The 16443-nt window shown below is 42.5% G+C and overlaps 1 long non-coding RNA gene across 1 annotated transcript; it reads left to right on the top strand.

Moving 5' to 3' along the window:
* The first annotated feature begins 1190 nt into the window (after positions 1-1190).
* LOC119086674 lies at positions 1191-16176 on the top strand. Its single transcript, XR_005090021.1, has 2 exons — positions 1191-1407; positions 15162-16176. It is a non-coding gene; the product is annotated as an uncharacterized LOC119086674 (long non-coding RNA).
* Positions 16177-16443: the final 267 nt, after the last annotated feature.

Below are 16443 nucleotides of genomic sequence, written 5' to 3'. Positions count from 1 at the left end.
CCCATGCCCCTCACTGGCCCTGGGATAGCTGGCCCTGCCCCCTGCCCTGCTGGACACTGCTGCAGGAGAGCTGGGCATTGCACTCTGGAAAGATGGACCCAGCCCTCACCATGGGGTGAGCACCTCACCTGGGCAGCACACTAGAGCTGACCTGTTGTTGGAACGCAGGGGAGCCGACCCTGAGGTCCTGAGAGCAGCAGAGATGACCCTGCCCTCTCCTGTGTGCCATGTAGTGGCATGGATGAGAAAGATGCCTCCCCTCTGCCCCTTGCTACCTGTGGTGGGCGAGAGAGCTGGCCCCAGGGGTCACAAGACTGGGAGAACTAGGCCTGTCCCTCACTGGAGCACATAGGAGAGGTGGCCCTGCACCCCACCTGGGCAGCACACTAGAGCTGACCCTGTTGGTGGTGGCAGAAGTGTGCCAGCCTTGAACAAATGAGAGTGGACACGGCCCCCATATGCCCCCTACATGCAGTGGAGAGAGGGGGTCCTGTACTATGCCTGGGCAAGGCAGTAGAGCTGGTCCTTATGGTGTGAGTGCAGCAGACCTGGGGCCTGAGAACAGAACTGGCCCTGCTCCTTGCTGCAGGCTGCATTGACGGGCTGGCTGAGGCAGTGCTGGAGAGCTCGCCCAGGTAGTGACGATGAGGGAGAGCTGGTAGGCTGACCAACCCAGCTACCACCCAGGCCCAGAACCAGGGCTATGGGGTGGCCACCCCAACATCCACCCCATCTGTGAACTGTTGGAGTATGAGAAGGGGACAAACCTACAGATCCCAAACTGCAGGATCCCCAGGACACAGGACAACAACGGGATATCCCAGAAGAGCCCCGGTGAGAGCCTCTCAAATCAATGGTGTAGCAGAGGGGAGCCTCGAGCCAGACCAGTACTCACGGCAGTGAACACTTTCAAGGGAAGCTGGAAGAACTAAGGGTGAATCATGTGACTCACCGGGCCACACCACAGCTTCCACGACGAGATTCTTCTCCTTTTGTGTTTGTTCTTTTGCTTTGTTTGTTAGTTTTCTTTGGTTTTTCTTTTGAAGTTTGTTTTATTTTGGGGGGGTTGCAAAGGCAGAGTGCGGATTGGGTGGCAAGGAGATGGGTGGGATCAGGAGGCATAATGTGAAATCCGCAAAAAAATCAATAAAAGTTTGGAAACAAAACCTACCCATCACTGTCATCAAGAATACTGGAAGTTAAGACATCCTTCTCTTAGTATATTTTCTTCTCATAGACAAGTCACTGTGCTGTGAGATACCACATCGAGAAGCCATATGAAGGAGAACTGAGGTATATGGGTCAGTGATGCTTGCTGAGAAGGCACCAGACAGCCAGAATTTACCAAAGAAGTCAGATAACTGCAACTCCAGATGACATAAGGGACAGAAGAACCACTCACTAAAGGTACTAATGAAAGAAAACGGCATTGCCATTGTGTTAAGCCACCATGTTTTGGAGTTCTTGAGAAAGATTATTAACACTGGTATCAAATGGTTTCTTTCAGGCTGTCACAACAAGGCAAAAATGTAATTATACCATCACAGTTTGAGAAGGCACTAAAGTCTTTCACTAGGCTCCTTTGGAGATGGAAGACGAAGCCTTTAGACACTGAATGGAGGGAGACATAGGCAGAATTGCCTATACAGAAATTGATAGGAATTCCTGGAGTGAATGAAGATAGAGAACATAGAGGGTGGAGCAGAGAGGGAGAGAGCAAATGAGGACTAGTGTAAATGTGAGGTGAGAATGAGAGCCAGAAAGAGTAGATGGGCAACATGGCCAGGGACTGGCTTTTCTGAGGAAAGAAGAGCCACGAGCAATCCTGGTAGCAGGAGGGTCGAGACTTTTAACATAGATTGCTAGCATCTATTTATTATATTATAAACTTTATGGCTTTTTAGAGTGTGTTCTACTGAAATCACTATAAAATGGAAAGAGAAATGAAACATTCACTAAAATTATTTATATGGATAGAAAGGAAGGCAGCTGTGAGCCAGGGCCAAATGTTAATTTGCCTCACTTCTTTTATTTTTTTTAAACTTTTTATTGATTTTTTTTTTTTTTTTGGTTTTTCGAGACAGGGTTTCTCTGTGTAGCTTTTGCGCCTTTCCTGGAACTCGCTTTGGAGACCAGGCTGGCCTCGAACTCACAGAGATCCACCTGCCTCTGCCTCCCGAGTGCTGGGATTAAAGGCATGCGCCACCACCACCACCTGGCTTTACTGATTCTTTGTTGATTTCACAGCATGCATTCTGATCCCATTCATCTACCCATCCCTTTGTATCCACCCTCTGCCCTTGCAGCCTTCCCTGCAAAATAAGATAAAATTTAAAAGAAAAACAAACAACAAAAACAAACAGAAAACAAAAACAGAACAAACAAAATCTTAACATGGAAACTGCAGTGTGGCCCAGTGAGTCACACAGTTTACCCTTCAGTCCATACATCTTTACTTGTAAGTGTTCATTGCAATGGTCTGGTTTGAGGCCTCTGGTTTCTGCTACACTATCGATGTTGGGTTCTCACTGGGATTCCTCTTGGATATCCTGTTGTTGCCTCATGTGATGAAGGTCCTGCAGCTTTGGGTCTGCAGTTCCGGCCCCTTCACATGTTCCAGCAGTCCATAGATGAGGTGGGTTTTGGGGTGGGCTAACTCAAGGCTGCTTCTGGGCTTGGCTGGTAGGTAGGTTGGTCAGCATGCCAGCTTTCCCTCATTGTCACCACCTGGGCAAACTCTCCAGCACTGCCCTGGCTAGCTTACTCAATGAAGTAGACAGCAAGGACCGAAGGTTCAGTTCTCCAGCTCTCAGGCCCTCAGGTCTGGCTGACCTGCAGTCACACCTCTAGGGTCAGATCTATTGTTTTGCCCAAGTGAGGTTCAGGGCCCATTCTTTTGAGTGCTGCAATTGGTGAGGGACAGGTTCAGCTCTCCCACTCTCATGCCCCCAAGGCCAGCTCTCCTGCCTGCTGCAGGTAGCAAGGGGTGAGGGAGGGCATCTTTCCCTCACCCATGCTACCACATGGCATATGGGATGGCCAGGCCAGCTCTCCTGCTCTCACACCCTCAGGGTTGGCTCACCTATGTCCCCACCAACAGGATCAGCTCTACTGTACTGCCCAGGCAAAGTGCAGGACCTGCTCTCCCCAGTGCTGCAACCAGTGAGGGGCAGGAGCAGTTCTCCCACCCACCACAGGCAGTAAAGGGTAGGGCCAGAGGGAGGGCATCTTCACTCACCCACTCCACCCGCATAACAGATGAGGGGTGGGGCCAGATCTCCCATGCACATTCTCAGGGCCAAATCACCGGTGCCCCTGCCAACAGGGTCAGCTCTACTGTGCTGTGGTATAATCCTTCTGTACATTGTAAAAATGTGTTGCTCTCATTGTTACTAAAAAGCTGATTGACCAATAGCTAGGCAGGATTTTCAGGGCAGAGAGAATGCTGGGAAGAAGGGCAGAATCAGAGGAGTCACCAAGAGACTCAGAGGGAGCAAGGCATTGCCACAAGCCAGGGGCAAAACATAAACTAATAGAATAAATGGGTTAATTTAAGTTGTAAGAGCTAGTTAGTAATAAGCCTGAGGTATTGACCAAGCATTTATAATTAAGTCTTTGTGTCAGTTATTTGGGAACTGGTGGGCAGGAAAGAAAAGTCTGTCTACACTAATGTGCTGCCAGAGTGAGGTTCAGGGCATGCTCTCCTGAGTGCTGCAGCTGGTGAGGGGCAGGGTTAGCTTTCCTACTCTCCTGACCCCAGGACCAGATATCTCATCTGTAGGTGGTGAAGGACAAGGGGTGAGTGGGGGTCATCTCTCCCTCACCCATGCCACCTCGTGACAGACAAATAGTTTTTGCCTCAGTTCTTAACATATCAGTTTTTTTGGTTCTTTTATTCATTAGTACAGTATGAGATGTTCCATTCTACCCCTTTCTGGGAACTGTGTTGGCATCCACAAGGAACAGAGGCACTTGTATTCATAAGCAAATTGGTACAGTATTAAAAGCAGCAGCTCAGTAGTTTGGGCATGTAGATCCATGGTAGAGTATTTGCTTGGCACACATGGGGTTGACCCCCAGAATAGAAAATAAGAGAAAAAGAAAACACCGAGATCAAGGTGTTCATTAGGGAAAGATTTAAGTTACTATGTAAAAAGAATTATAGTATCACTAGCAAGAATGTTGGGATTAAACATCTAAGGAATAAAGGCTTAAGGATCTATTTTGTTAGCTCTGTTTTAGCTTTTGTAATACATAGTCTAGAGTTTCTTTGCTTTGGAGATTGCTGTTTTCCCTCAGTTAGATGGAGGAAGCAGGGCTGTGTTTCCCACCTGAACAGAGACAAGGTAAATGACAGTAAGAAATGTACTTGTGGTACTCACCAAGAGCCAGAAATCTTAGCAAAAATTAGGCAGGAATCAGGGGCTCCTAGGACTCTGCAGACATTTGGACAAGGCATGGACTTCCTCACAAGGTTTGGGAAGGATTGAGCCAAGCTCTTCCAAATCCAAATCAAAGAAGCAAAGGACAATTGCGTTTTTCCCAAACGGACTCCAAGAGAGACTTAGACCACAGTGGGCCATGGACATGAATTGTATGCAACAAATTCTTTCCTTTAGTTTCTGTTCCAGAAGTATGTTCTAGCATGAAATTTGCTATCAACTCTCTGTGGAAGAATTGAGACTAGCATGACTAAAATCATCTTCTGTGTTCTAGAGTTCAAATGTAGAATGCCAATTGAAATATCAGGTTTTTAAATATGTTATTTCAAATAAGGTACTTTCTAAAAGTCAGACAAAATTTTAGAAAAAACTTTGCTAGTATGGTATAGGCCCTAGCTAGTGGAAGGTTCCTCTCACCTTCCAAGTTTGAAAGCATTTTCAGAGTAATAGAATCTAGTCCCTTTATTTTATTGTTTATGAAAATAAGCTCTAGGAAGTGAGATAAAAATCCAAAATTAAGAGTTTGTTGAGATGGGAATGGAAAAATGGCTCAGTAATTAAAAGCTCTGGCTGCTCTTCCAGAGGACCAGTTAGCAATGTTGGGCAGCTCATAACTACCTGTAACTCCAGGGTATCTGGCACCCTCTTCTGGCCTTTATGGGCACTTGCATGCATGTGCACTTAAATCTCCCTCCCCCATAAACACACATTTAGAAACAAAATAGACATTTTTGTAAAAGTTTGTTGGTGGCTGGGGAAAAGACTCAGTTTGTAAAGTGTCTGCCCAACAAGCAGGAGGACTTGAGTTCAGGTCCCCAGAAGCCACATAAAAAGCTAGAGGTGGCAGCATGCTCCTTAACCTCAGCCTTGGGGTAGGGGGTAGAGACAGTTGATTGCTGAAGCATTGGTCAGCCAGGCTAACTGAATTGATGAGCTTCGTGTTCAGTGAGAAATTTTGTCTCAAAAAATAAGGGGGGAGAGTGATTGAGGAAAGACACTCAATATTGACCCTAGGCCTCCACACGCACAAACAACATATATGCAACACATACATAACACACACACACACACACACACACACACACACACACACACACACACACTTCCCTAGGTAACAGAGTTGTAAGGGGGCAGTTTTGAAAAAATCCTGAAGCCCTTCTGACAGAGAATTCCATGACTTGTGGTAAGTTACATTTCTGTTCTCCTAAACGGTTTCCCTCTCCTCCTTCTAGCACCCCTGCTTTGGTTCATGAGGTTTCGTTTCCATTTGCCTCTGTGGCCTGAAGTAACAGAAGAGCACAGAGCTGTGAAAGACACAAATAAGAAATACTCTTTTCTGGTTGTAAGTTTTGAAGTTGTTGCCACAGGCTACCCTCACCTAGTCACATGATTCCTGGTTTTCTCTACCTTGCAGACAGGTTGTCTTGAAAGGAAGGGAGCAATTATCCATTGCTCTACCCAGAAACTACATTTCAGCTTTGAGCTGCTAATTTGGAATGTTGCTGCCAATATTCATTTTCTATGAGTCTGGGTGGCACATCTGAATGGATCTAAACAGCCTGGATAATTGGAACATCAGAGTCAGGGGGTTGCCATTTTTGTGGTTCATCCTCTTACCCAAGGCTAGTCCTTATCCTTAATCAGTGCAACAAGAACGTCTAAGTTAGTGTTTTTTGGACTGTATCCCAAAACTTCAGTTTCTAGTTCAACAGTGCAGAATAAAGTTTTTATTCTGTATTGCTCATCTTTTTTTTTTTTTTTTTTTTTTTTTTGGGTTTTTCAAGACGGGGTTTCTCTGTGTAGCTTTGTGTCTTTCCTGGATCTCGCTCTGTAGACCAGGTTGGCCTCGAACTCACAGAGATCCGCCTGCCTCTGCCTCCCAAGTGCTGGGATCAAAGGCCTGCACCACCACTGCCTGGCGCTCATCTTTTACAGTAAGTGTGAAGCAGTCAAAGAGGTTGAATGAAGTGCTTGTTGGTGGTTATGTCATTAGTGTCACCCATTGTATGCCATTTGAGATGAGGTAATGGCAGCCCCAGAATTGGATTTTATAATTAGAGAGTCATCATTTGGCTGGATAGTTGATGTATCTGCCCTGTGACTCATACACCATCCCAAAGCAAATCCTAAATGCCAGACTTAGGTTATGATATATGGTGCTGGGAATCAACCCTAGGTGGGGCCTTATGCATGCTAAGCATGTGTTCTAATACTGATTCTACGTCCAGCCCCTAGATTGAATATAATTTTTGAGCTTTGAGAATTTTTGTATTTGCCTAGACAAGAATCAGTGTTACCTAAGTGTTTTGTCCAAAATCAGAGGGAGATTTATTTTAATCATTATTATCTCAAAATATTATTGTTCATAAACAGTCCTTGTATTGTAGCTCAGATTTAGTTTATTTTATAAAGTAGTAAACAAGTTTTGATAAGAACCCTGAATGAATTCTATCTGTATAAAAGGCCTTCTTAAAGTGAATTTTATATTTGGTACTTCACAAGTAAACAAACAAATAAAAAACACCCGTCGACGACAGTAATTAAAACTGATTGGAGAAAGCTCTGTGTTTGAGGTATTGGTGTGGGATAACTCCAAGAGTTAAGACCAGAGTTATTTCATGTCAGCATTAAGCAGGTAGTCTTAAAAATCTCTCTGAAGATGTTGTGTTTATATATCTTAAAAAGTTCACAAAGACTACAATATGTGGAAATGGTGAGTGTAACCTGAGTGACAACCCTATTCTAACATGAGCTGTGGCTGATATTGCCTGGCCAAGGGCCTCCCAAGTACAGAGACCACCATGAGCTGTTGCCACAGATCTGGGTAAAGGCTCCAGACCAGGGAGGGGGGGATCACAGAAAAAACAAAGGACAGTGCCTATCATTCCTCCCCACTTCATCCGTATGTTTCCTGTTGCCTCTATGAGCTGACAACTATTTTTGGCTGTGTGCTATGACCTGCAAAGCTTGGGTCTGGAACCCTGACTAGGGGTGGCGAGTTGATGAAGAAATGATAGACACATGTACCAAAAAATCTGGGGTCAAGTGCACTATGCATGCTGTGATGGAGGTGCACCTACTTCCTCTGCATCCTGTGACCTCAGCAGTGTTTATTATATACGGCAGAGGAGGTGTGGGGAGGGAGTATTGTTAGCTAGGCTCAGTAGGAAGTCTCTGTAGATAAGCAGTCTCAAGTCCTAAACATCCACGAGGAGGAAGCTAGTTTTTATACACATGAATCAATCATTTGTAAATACTCATATTTGGACTAGGGGAAGGAGATTTTATCAATCCTGAGCTGGACCCATATGGGGATAGGTTTGGCCAGTTTCCCATGAGCCTGAGGCCTTGGGTTTTGTCATGGTTGTGCCTATGTCAACAATACACATTCTCTTGGGACATCATTCATTTTGGGCTTTTTTCTCTCCTTACAGCTATTTTGCAGAATTTCCTTGGATAAGAGACAGTAAAGTGGCGAAGAGAATAGATTCCAGAGCAAGCTGCCTAGCTTCAAATTCTGGCATTGCTGCCTAATTAGTTGTGTTACCTTGAACAAATTTCTTAATTTCTCTATGTCTCATTTAGTAAACAAAAGGGCATAAAATTTATTTCCAGCTCATAGCAAATGCCACTTAGACATTAACTGCAACTGTGATTTGGAATTCTGCCTGTGAGGATAGGGCTCATCTAGTTTTATCAGGACACTCAGTTGTCAGGATATCTCAAAAGCCCACTACAGAAACTGCTATGTGACCTTGGTCTCTTATACAAGTCTGAGGGTGGAAGGGACATAGGTCAGCCCTGGGATGGTAACGCCACCCCTCGCCTGAGTAGGGCCAGGACAAGTCTGGAAGTTCCTAACATGAATTCAGGGGTGAAGCCTGTAGCTAGAGTTTTCCTGCCTTGCCCACAGTCAGGACAAATCTTTGTCACCCGGCCAGTCCCACAGCCGCTCAGACCCAACCAAGTAAACACAGAGACTTATATTGCATACAAACTGTATGGCCGTGGCAGGCTTCTTGCTAACTGTTCTTATAGCTTAAATTAATCCATTTCCATAAATCTATACCTTGCCATGTGGCTGGTGGCTTACCGGCATCTTCACATGCTGCTGGTCATGGCGGCAGCTGGCAGTGTCTCTGCCTCAGCCTTCTGCTTCCCAGAATTCTCCTCTCTCCTTGTCCCACCTACTTCCTGCCTGGCCACTGGCCAATCAGTGTTTTATTTATTGACCAATCAGAGCAACAGATTTGACATACAGACCATCCCACAGCAGAAGCCCTAACTGCTGGCTGCAGCCAGGCTTCCAGAAGGGTATAATATGGACTTTCCTAATACTTCTTGCATGATGACAGTGCTTTGAGCCTGCAGTATTCAGTTACGGGGGATTTTCTATAAACATTTGTCATGGTAAAGACCTCTTCAACCACTTAGTCCAATACAAGACTGAGGCATCCAAACAAGGGTATTAGGATCCCCATTCCCACAGGGAAATGGGGTTCAATTGGTCTGGCTGTCATGTCTGGGATAGTTGATGGGGAATCCCTCTGCCTCGGCATTTCCTTTCAAGATACAGCCTCTCTGCCATGCTGTGGCAGATGCTGTCACCTCATCTAATTATCCACTAATCATTCCTCTTTTCTGGTGTCTCCCTCACACTGGGAAAATAATAAAAAATATCCTACTTGATCTTGTAGGCAGTTATATGACACAGTTGTTGTCAAGGGAGTCTCAGGGGAATTTCTCTGAGAAGTACTTCTCTCTATGTATTAGTTAATTTTCTAATTACAACATGCTTGACAGAAATGACTTAGGGGAGGAAATGTTTAACTTGGTTCACAGTTTCAGAGTGATTTAAGTTTGTCATGGAGCAGAAGGCATGATGATGAGAGTGGGGGGGCATAGTCTTTTTACATGGCACAAGGGAAAAAGCACAACAAGATTCCTGGGCTACTATATCCATAAGGACTGGTCCCCAGTGACCTACTTTTTCCAGATAGGTACTACCTATTAAAGGTTCTGCTATCCCCTAAATAGAATCACCATATATATGTATATGCCATGAGCCTGTGGGAGACAGTTCATATTCAAACTGTAATACCCTGTTTTCTGCACTTGGGGACACTAGCATGAGGAAATGGTACAGCTATTTGTTATTAAGCAACATACCTAAGAACATAGTCCAAGAATGGAGTTGTGGGAGAATTCTGAGTGCTTGTGAGAAAACAGCAAGAAAATAAGACAAGAGTCTTGTGACCTCAGTTTCTTCAGAATACGGAACAGTTCTTGGAATGTGTTTTCATGGCTTTCCCAGGTGTAGCTGATTGGAGCGAGCTTTTTTCAGCTGTAGTTATTCATGTGCCTCTGTGGAGAAAGATGTTTTTGCCACCTGCCGCTCATCATTGTGATTGTGTACTCCACTCATGTGATTCTTCTTAACCCCCACAGTATAAATGCCCGATGCTCTGACTAAAGTTAACTATTGCATGAGACTTTGGTTCACCTCATTTTTAGGCCCTGCTCTCCCAGGTTCACACTGCCAACGAGAGCGGTAAACAAGTGGCACCACGAATCAGGGACCTGAAGTCAGCTATAAGACAGTGAGGGCCCTCACAGAAAAGTGAGTGAGCATGATGGGGCAGAAACCAGGGAGGATTTTGCCTTTTGTCAAGCTTGTGTATCTTTTTTTTTTTTTTAAAAGAAAGGAGGAACACAAGTATATAATCACTGGTTTCTAAAATTTATTATTTTTAATTTTTGTACATGGGTGTTTTGCCTGCATGTATGTCATATGAGGTGATGGGATCCCCTGGAACTGGAGTTACAGACAGTTGTGAGCTGCCATGTTGGTGCTAGGAATTAAACCTGGGTCCTCTGGAAGAGCAGTCCCTGCTCTTAACCACAGAGCCATCTCTCCAGTCCCATAATTGCTGGTTTCTAGAAGAAGGAATTTCAGATGAAGAAATAGGGACAGGGCGAAAGAACCCTGTTCAATTCCAGGTCACTTGGGCATTAATTCAGACTTATTAAAATGCTTAAGGAAGATAAGGAGGATATTAATTATGAGGAAGAGATGGCTAATTCATTGAGTGAATACAAACTGGATGATCAAACCTTACAATTGGTAAAAGAGGCAAAATGAGATTTCTTTTCCCATTTAGGAAAAATCAAAAGTCCAAACAGCACCACTGACAACTGTGACAGTGACACTTTCCTGAGCTCCCTTCCTGGGTCCTTTAGATATGGATCCTCCATTGACTGCAAGTGACCCTGAAGCATGTGGTGAGGAATTTGATAATCTAATCTTCAATCCTCTCCACTTCCTGGTGAGGATTTTGGAGAGCCTATAGAAATGCTAAGTTTAAAAAAAATAAAAAATAAAAAAAATGCTAAGTTTACAACCTAGGCAAGCTAGGGCAGGCCAGAGAAATGGAATTCAGTTCCCAATTCTTCCACAGCCTCATGAACTGCTCTTGGTATTTCCAGGGCAATTTCAGCAAAATCAAAATGTTTACCTAATCAGGCACTACCCAACCTATTTAAAACTCTAGAAGGAGGAGCTGCACTGGACAGGCCTTGAATGTTATTTTGAGAGGCAAGAAAAGAACCACAGCTATTTGAATCCAGACTAAAAGGCATTTGTGTACAGTATGGCTCCTTCACTGCCTTTAAACTTACATATTTTTTCCCTTCACATTGTCTGCCACTGATAATACAGCATAAGAGGAGAAACTTTGGAATGGATCTATATACCCTGCAAGGGCCATAAAATACTAAGTGCTTATCTTGTTCAATTAGTAAATCAGGGAGTAACTGATGTCCACAATTATATAGACTTGATTGTAGCAGGCATTTTCCTGGTCCTGCCTGGCCCACAGTCAGGAAAAATCTCTCTCACCTGCCAGTCCTGCAGCCACTTAGACCCAACCAAGTAAACACACAGAAACTTATATTGCTTATAAACTGTATGGCCACAGCAGGCTTCTTGTTATCTAGTCCTTATATCTTAAATTAACCCATATCTATTAGTCTATAAGTTGCCACGTGGCTCGTGGCTTATTGGTACCTTACATTTCACTTTTCATGGTGGTGGCTGGCAGTGTCTCTCTGCCTCAGCCTTCCTGTCCCCAGAATTCTCTTCTCTGCTTGTCCCGCCTATACTTCCTGCCTGGCTACTGGCCAATCAGTGTTTTATTTATTAACCAATCAGAGCAACACATTTAACATACAGAATATCCCACAGCACTTCTTTTCTTTTTCTTTTTTTTTTAAAGGAAGGTTTTAACTTTCACACAGTAAAATTACAGATAACACAACAATTATCAAGCAAGAATTATAGTTACAATATCTAGTCTATTTATAATAACTAGTCTATTTGTATTTGGCAAAATTAAAGAAGATATCCTATCTATCTTATATTTATGAGTCTAAGGTTTCATATCTAACTTATCTTTTATCATAACTAAGGAAAATTATAACTATCTAGTCTTCAACTACATCAAAGACTTCAGAAGGATATAATATTACCCAAGAAATGGGAGAAGGATGCACCAACTTTTGGGAGTCTTGAGAGAGTAGACAGAGACAGCTGGCAGCCTGGACAGTATTCCAAAGTTTCTCTGTAAAGTTGGGGCATCTGTCTTCAGTTCACAGGCCTAGAGTCTCTCAGTCACTTTTCTCTGTGTCCTGTAGAATGTATGGCAGTTTCCTCTGCAAAGTAGGAACCTGAAGGACCATTTTGCCAAGCAAAGTTCAGTGGTCACCTTCCTATGGGTCCTGCATGTCCAGTTGATACATTTTTTCAAGCAGTCCAGGCAAGAACAGTTTCTTGCCCAAATGGCTATTTTTCCAAGGTGAAGATAAACTCCATATGGAGTGTCTTAGATGCCCATTCTCCTCTATGAAGTAAATCCAGTGCTGCCAGGAGCAGACATGTCTCACTGTCCAGAAAGTCTAAATTTTTAAAACATTTTAAATGCTATATTCTATTGGTCTTTGAAGTGTTTAAAGATTACCTATCTATCTGAAATATATCTATGTATACCTAGAAAACTTAACTAACATGCTACAAGTTTGACTATCATAGAAGACTAATTATTAATCTGTATTTCTTAATTACCCATTACAATCTAAATGAGTTACATAAACATAAAACCTCAAATGAGAGCAGAAATATATATACAGTATAAAAATTAAGTTTAAACTTGTATCAATAAACTAAAATCCATAGCAATGTAAAATATTTTAAAGAAGTTGCTCTTTAAAAGTAGATTAAATAATCTACCCTTTCATCCTGTCATATCTATATCATATCCCCTTTTCTTCTTTAGAAAGAGATCACATTTATAATCAACCCGATTTAAATAAAAATATTGGATTTTCTCTGTCCCACACCAGAGGGCTCTTCTGATATGGAACAAAAGAATCTCTCAGCCTTTTTTTTGGCAATATGTTTGGGTTTAGAGAAGGAATGAACCAATTCCATCTCCAAAGCCAGCTTGGTATATTTGGGAATTTGGGCATAGCTTCTCTTACTACTTCATGCTGGAAGGGGCACTGTATCTTATGGGGACACAAAGAAAATTTTAGGATTATGGAGTAGTCCGTGAGGGTGTATCCTCTGAGCCAGTTGCCTTGAAACCATTCTGGATGTTGGATCATCTGGGCCATGGTGTCATTGGAGACCTTTCAGGGGGTCTTGGCTGGTCAAACCTGATGGATCTTAATCTGGAACAAATCTATAGCCTCTGGCTTTCTGTGGAAACAAAATCAGGGCCTCCTTTCCAAAGCAACATATCCTTACATCCAAATTTTGAAGTCAAGGTACCTTTAAAATATACATATTGACTTAACAGTTTTTACAATCAAATGTTTTTCTGCAGTTAAAAATCCCAAAGACAACACAATCCAGATTCTCTGTGTAATATCCATCTTTATGTGGCTTATTTTTTATATTGATTTTACTGTCTCTGTAAAGACTTTATTTTTTAAAACTGTATTTCTTTATATAACTGTATATATCATTTTAAAACTGTATTTCTTTATATAACTGTATATATCATCTTTTTTTTGTCTCTTTCAAGCCTACATATATTTTACACACATTGTAAACTATTCCATCTGAATCCGTCTTATTGTGAAACTATTGCTTTAAACTGCAGCATTATAAGACTGAAACCATGCTGTGGCTGCTGGCTCCACCCACCTCAGCTTCCCAACATGGTGGTGGTACATTTACCACAGGCTCTGGGAGCCATCAACTCTTAGAAACAGTGGGTCTATGCTTTTATCCAATCATGTAGCACAGAAACCTCTTTTTTTTTTTTTTTTTTTTTTTTAACTAGCAAAAACAATATCCAACACACAGCATAGTGTGCAGCTTGGAGACACCTCTGTCTAACATAGCTTAGGTCAAGCATACACATACACACACACACACACACACACACACACACACACACACACACACACACACGCCATGAACCCGCCATAGAGTAGCTCAAACCCGCAGGCTGCTGCTAACTTGAGAGAGACAACTAGGAAGCTATTTTTAGCTCTGTTTTAGAATCTTTTTTCTCAGGTTTTAGGTGGAAACTCTTGCCAACCCATTGGGCGCCATTTGTAGCTGGTGTTTTCCTGGTCCTGTCTGGCCCATGGTCAGGACAAATCTCTTTCATCTGCCAGTCCCGCAGCCGCTTAGACCCAACCAAGTAAACACACAGAGACTTATATTGCTTATAAACTGTATGGCCGCAGCTTGCTTATAAACTGTATGGCCACAGCAGGCTTCTTGTTCTTATATCTTAAATTAACCCATATCTATTAGTCTATAAGTTGCCATGTGGCTCATGGCTTACCGGTACCTTACATCTTGCTTTTCACGGTGGCGGCTGGCAGCATCTCTTTGCCTCAGTCTTCCACCTTCTAGCATTCTCCTCTCTGCTTTTTCTGCCTATACTTCCTGCCTGGCTACTGGCCAGTCAGTGTTTTATTTATTAACCAATCAGAGCAACACATTTAACATACAGAACATCCCACAGCACTTGATCCTTGCTGTATTAACTAACAATCAGTTTTTATTTTATTTTATTATTTTTTAAATTTATTTAGTTATTTTACGTGCATTGGTGTTTGCCTTCATGTATGTCTGGGGTCCCCTGGAACTGGAGTTACAGACAGTTGTGAGCATGTGGGTGCTGGGAATTGAACCTGGGGTCTCTTGAAGAACAGTCAGTGTTCTTAACTGCTGAACCATCTCTCCAGTCCTAACAATTAGTTTTTAAAAGCATTACAGAACACTATGAATTTTCAAATTTCATTTTCAGATTACTATGGAAGGATAGGACATCATTTTCCAGCTGGCAAACTATGGGATTTTCTCATACAAACTGAATTTTTGATTACAAAAATGGTCCAATCTTTTCCCATTCCACAGGGAGATATTTATTTTATTGGTAGCCATCTAATGGTATAGAGTGGCTCATGGCCCAGATATTATCAGTCTATTAATGGTTCCTTTTCTCTTAGCCAAATAGATGGGACTGGCTGTTTTGATTCATCTATTATGGTTAATTCATAACCCCTAAATATTGTTTCAGATTCTGCTTAGTACTTCTAGCAACTGGCTTATACTCCATGTACACTCTAGCCTCCCTGGTTTTATTGTAGAAGGAAATAAGCAAGCTGACACATTAACTTGCTCTATTTTTACTTCTCCAGAAGAAAATTTGGAAGGGGTATGTGTCTGTCATTGCAGATGGATCCACTGAAACATCATGGATTCCTCTTTGGCTCCTCCAGCCCTGGGCCATCAAGGACACTCTGGAAGTCACCAGAAAGATAGCAAACCTCCCTCCAGCTAAGCGGCAAAAGGAGATATCGATCATATCACCAGAAGTGAAGTCTGCCCACCTGGGACCAAGTTACAGCTCTATGCACCAAGGGAGAAGTTATTTTACTAATGACTCTGTGTTTCTGACTGGACCTTGAGACCATAAAAGACTCATTCATCCATCTGAAGAAGGGACTGCATTTAATTTTTCCTTGGGATTTGAATCACTTGCCATTTGCATAGGCCATCATAACACTTGTATTCCTATTAAAGGCAAATATGGGCTTATGATCTATAAGATATCAGAACTACTAATCATATGGGTCTCTTTTCAAGCTAGTCTCTAGATTTTTCTGATCAATATGATGTAACTAATAGTACAGGACATAGTTTGTATCTCTATGCTTGGTGCTTCTTGGTGGCAGAGTATTACACACAATGCTTTCACTGTTCTAATATCATTTGCTTGCTTATAGGATACCCATCAAATGACAACTAGATTTATCTATAACATCTCAAATCAAAACCACTTTGCATATCCTGCAATCAAAAACTAAAAAGGGGTGAGACAGATGTCGCAACATGATCCAAGAATGGAGTCATGTGAGGGGAATTCTGGGTGCTTGTGAGAAAACTCCAAGAAAACAAGAATTTGTGACTCTAGTTTCTTCACAACACAGAATTGTTCTTGGAATGTATTTTTGTGTTCCTCCCATGTGTAGCAAATAGGAGTGAGTTTACTTCAGGTGTTGTTATTCATATGCCTCTATGAGAAAATATGTGTTTTTATTTTTGCCATGTGTGGCTTGTCCTTGTGGTTGTATACTTTACTCAGGTGATTCTTCCTAACTCTCAGAGTATAAATTATCTGATGTGCTGAATAAAGCTGACTAATGCATGCGACTTTAGTCTGCCTCATTTTTATGCTCCATTCTCTCAGGTTCACGCCATCAACTAGACAATATATGAAGAATAACAGAAGGTTAGGATGAAAAAAAAAACCTGAAATTTCAATGACATTGCTGCTCAAAGAAATGTAGGATTGGGGCTTGAGAGATGGCTCACTTGGTAAAATGCTTGCTACACAACCATTAGGACTGGACTTTGATTCCCAGGATCTATATAAAAATCAAAGCACGATGGTGTGTGCTTGTAACATCTCTGGAGCTT

The sequence above is a fragment of the Peromyscus leucopus genome, chromosome X (genome assembly GCF_004664715.2).
Source record: "Peromyscus leucopus breed LL Stock chromosome X, UCI_PerLeu_2.1, whole genome shotgun sequence".
Taxonomy (NCBI): domain Eukaryota; kingdom Metazoa; phylum Chordata; class Mammalia; order Rodentia; family Cricetidae; genus Peromyscus; species Peromyscus leucopus.
This window is presented reverse-complemented; position numbering and strand designations above follow the sequence as displayed.